This window comes from Lontra canadensis, unplaced genomic scaffold (genome assembly GCF_010015895.1).
Source record: "Lontra canadensis isolate GAN:19392208 unplaced genomic scaffold, GSC_riverotter_1.0 scaffold3001, whole genome shotgun sequence".
Classification (NCBI taxonomy): domain Eukaryota; kingdom Metazoa; phylum Chordata; class Mammalia; order Carnivora; family Mustelidae; genus Lontra; species Lontra canadensis.
The window spans coordinates 1-4483 of record NW_022633985.1 but is presented as its reverse complement, the minus strand read 5'-3'; the positions used below and the strand labels follow the sequence as shown (position 1 = coordinate 4483).

General features: G+C 43.3%; 1 pseudogene; it reads left to right on the top strand.

Moving 5' to 3' along the window:
- The first annotated feature begins 1749 nt into the window (after positions 1–1749).
- LOC116863778 lies at positions 1750–3694 on the top strand (annotated as a pseudogene).
- The last annotated feature ends 789 nt before the right edge of the window (positions 3695–4483 follow it).

Here is a 4483-nt window from a genome sequence, read left to right as displayed (position 1 = left end):
TGCCTGCATTTTACTTTATGTAATCTATACCTCAATAAAGTTGATTATTAAAAGTTAATTATTAAAAGTTAAAATAAAAAAATAAAAGCTAAAAAGATCAAGAGCACACTTACTGTGATGTGCACTGAAAAATGTATATAATGGTTGAATCTTATTGTACCCCTGAAACCAATGTAATACTCTATGTTAGTCATACTTCGATAAAAACGAAAAGTTAAAATAAGAGACAGTGATAGTATATTACTATATTACCAAGAAATTTTAATATACTGTCATGCAGCTAGGACTGAATATCGTTTTTAAAAAGCAGCATACTCAAGAGAGTCACCCAAGATCTAACACCAAATCATGAATAAAGAGTAATGGTTCTTCTCCTCAAAAATAATTAATGCTACTTGTTTCTTTAGAGTAATAATTTCCACCATTTAATTAAAATTTGCTTCACATTCACTTTTCAAAAAACTGACACTGTAAATATTAAAAGGACACCCTCCTTTGTTGGCCTGAGCTTACACGAATTATATTTAAAATCTGGTAGTAAAGAGAGTCATTGGGTCTTTCTTTTTTAATGTTGGTGGTTTTATTTTGAAATTATTTCAGATTTACAGAAGAGTGGCAAAGATACTACAGAGAGTTCTTGGAGAGCATCTTACATGTCTATGCTACACAGATCGACACTAACACTGATTCAGTAGCATTAACTAAATTAGATACAGTATTTCATTCCACGTTTTTCCACTAATGTCCTCCTTCTGGCTCTAGAAACCAATCCGGGATATCATACTGCATTTCATTTTCATGCTCTCAGCTTCTCATAATCTGTGAAGATTCTTGATCTTCCCTTCATGTTTTTGTTTGTTTGTTTGTTTTGTTTTACCTTAGACATTTCCTGAAGAGTGCTAGTTAGGCTATCCATCCATCTGCAGAATATCCATCAACTTGGGTTTGTCCGTTTACTTTTAATCATATTGAGGTTATAAATTTTTGGAAAGAACACCACAGAAGTGGTGTGCCCTTCTCATTGCACTGTGTCTTAGGGTATGTGTTATAAACATGACTTACTATTAGTCATGTAACCTTGATTACTTGGTTACGTTGATATTGGCTGAATTTTTCCTCTGCAAAATTACTATTCAGTTATTATTTTTTTTTTCATTTCCCTACTATGTTAGGAGTGATTAGCTATGTCCTATCCATTTTAAGGAACAGGGAATTAAATTCCACCTCAAGAAGGGAAGAGTACCTAAGAAATTGTGGACATAAGTTCAAACCACCACATTAATAAATACCTTGGGGGAGGTTTTTGGGGGGTTTTTTTAATCGCAAATATTGTCTTTCTCCTTAAAGTTTCACGCACTGATTTTCAGCAGCAAATTTTAGCAATGTCTACTGGGGTTTTCTAGTAATTTCATATTTGCCTAGCTCATTTTTTACGGTTTATTTGGAAATCCTTTCCCCATTCATTTATTCAAGCACTTATTTATATTAGTATGGATTCATACGTATTTGTTTTACTCTTTAATTATAACCTATTTTCTTCCCAAATTGTTTGCTCTTTGGCCATGAGGAGCCCTTTCAGACTGCCCCCTGTACCTTTTTGAAATACCTCATTTATTGTTCGTTTTGCACTTTTTTACTTTGTGGCCCACGGTGCTCTAGGCTTTATCTCACACTTTCCCTTGCCCAGACTTTGAATCAGACATTCCTCCAAGGACCCACTTTCCTTTAAAAACCAAGGTCTAGCTCTCTCCCTCTCGCAACATGGCGGCCTCAGCAAAAAAGAAGAGTAAGAAGGGGAAAACTACCTCCCTAACAGACTTTCTGGCTGAGGATGCAGGGACTGGGGGAGGAAGCACCTATGTCCCCAAACCAGTCAGCTGGGCTGATGAAACAGATGACCTGGAAGGAGATGTTTCAACCACCTGGCACAGTAATGATGACGACGTGTATAGGGCACCTCCAATTGACCGTTCTATCCTGCCCACTGCTCCACGGGCTGCTCGGGAACCCAATACCGCCCGGAGCCGTCTTCCCAAATCGCCACCCTGTACTGCTTTTCGAGGGAACCTGCCCTATGATGTGACAGAAGAATCCATTAAGGAGTTCTTTAGAGGATTAAATATCAGTGCAGTGCGTTTACCCCCTGAACCCAGCAGTCCAGAGAGGTTGAAAGGTTTTGGTTACGCTGAGTCTGAGGACCTGGATTCTTTGCTCAGTGCCCTGAGCCTCAACGAAGAGTCTCTAGGTAACAGGAGAATTCGAGGGGACGTTGCTGATCGAGCACAGGATAAAGACAGGGATGATCGTTCTTATGGCCGAGATAGACATCGGGATTCTGACAAAACAGAGACAGACTGGAGGGCGCGGCCTGCCACAGACAGCTTCGGTGACTACCCGCCGAGGAGCGGTGATGATAGCTTTGGAGACAAGTATGGAGATGGTTATGATTCAGATCGATACCGCGATGGGTATCGGGATGGGTATCGGGATGGCCCACGCCGAGATATGGATCGATACGGGGGCCGGGATCGCTACGATGACCGAGGCAGCAGAGACCACGACAGAGGCTACGATTCCAGGATAGGCAGTGGCAGAAGAGCATTTGGTAGTGGGTACCGTAGGGATGACGACTACAGAGGAGGCCGGGACCACTATGAAGACAAATATGACAGAGGAGACCATCGGTCATGGAGCTCCAGAGATGATTACTCTCGGGATGACTATAGGCGTGATGATAGAGCCCCCCCTCCCCAAGACCCAAACTGAATCTACAGCCTCGGAGTACACCTAAGGAAGATGATTCCTCTGCTAGCACCTCCCAGTCCAGTCGAGCGGCCTCTCTCTTTGGAGGGGGAAAGCCTGTTGACACCCTGCTAGAGAGCAAGAAGTAGAAGAGCGGCTGCAGAAGGAGCAGGAGAAGCTGCAGCACCAGCTGGATGAGCCAACTAGACCGTCGGCCCTGGGAGAGACACCCAAGCTGGCGAAGTGAAGAGACTCAGGAACGAGAACCGTCCAGGACAGGAATGAGTCATCGCAGACTGGGACCTCGGCCACATCTGGCAGAAATGCACGGGGGAGAGAGAGTGAAAAGTCTCTAGAAAATGAAGCACCCAGGAAGGAGAAGACTGTCACTCTCCAACTTCCAAGCCTCCCAAATCTGAACAGCCTCTGAAGGTAATGCCAGCCCCTCCGCCAAAGGAGAATGCTTGGGTGAAGGGAAGTTCCAACCCTCCTGCTCCATGGCAGAGCTCAGACACAGAGCAGCCATCCCCTACCAGTGGTGGGGGAAAAGTAGTTCCAGCTCAACCATCTGAGGAAGAACCAGCAAGGAGAGATGAAAACAAAGTAGATGGGGTGAGTGTCCCAAAAGGCCAAAGTGGGAACTCCAGCCGTGGCCCAGGAGACGGAGGGAACAAGGACCACTGGAAGGAGTCAGATAGGAAAGATGGCAAAAAGGATCAAGACTCCGGATCTGCACCTGAGCCAAAGAAACCTGAAGAAAATCCAGCTTCCAAGTTCAGTTCTGCAAGGACATATGCTGCTCTCTCTGTTGATGGGGAAGATGAGAACGAGGGAGACGATTACACCAAATAGACCTCTGCATTCTGTGCTTTCTCCTAGTCTCTCCACCCTGGAACATTCGAGAGCAAATCAAACCTCTATCCAGACAAGACAATAAAACTCACCATCTCCTAAGGGGCGGGTGAACAAGATCTAGCTGACATCTTTGCTCCTGGGAGATCACAGATTCTAGCCTCTGACACAGAAGATACGTGTATGTATACTAATGTACGTATATGTACATGGCTATATTTATTTCTACCTCTATTTATAAGAACATTAAAACAAAAATGAGTTCTTAATTGTATCTGTGACTATAATCCAGCACTGTAGTTCCCATGATTGCCTTCCTCTTGATGATTCAGCAATTCTTTCTCTGACAGAAGAAAAACTGGCTTCCGTTATCTATAATCTTTTTTAAAGATTTTATTTATTTATTTGACAGAGAGAGATCACAAGAGGCAGAGAGGCAGGCAGAGAGAGAAGGAAGCACGCTCCCTGTTGAACAGAGAGCCCCATGCAGGGCTGGATCCCAGGACGCTGGGATCATGACCTGAGCTGAAGGCAGAGGCTTTAACCCACTGAGCCAACCAGGCGCCCACCGTTATCTATAATTCATTTGTTGACTTGATCATTCCTAGTATGCATATAAGTTGTTTCCAGATTGTTAAACCACACCGCTATGAAAAACAAATTTACCAACTGAAGCACAATGTTTATGTAGAGTTCCTTTTATATTTAGCCTTCTGGTATCTAGACAAGATGCTGCTTCCTGAGTTGTTCAGCTCTACTCACTTTTTTCTTATCCCCTGCTGTGAGAGTCAACCACACACTTGTAATATGGCTAGATTAATTTGCTACACTCTACACTGTATCCTGGATATCACCTAGGTCTTTGTAGATACGTCTTTAAGTGGGTAGA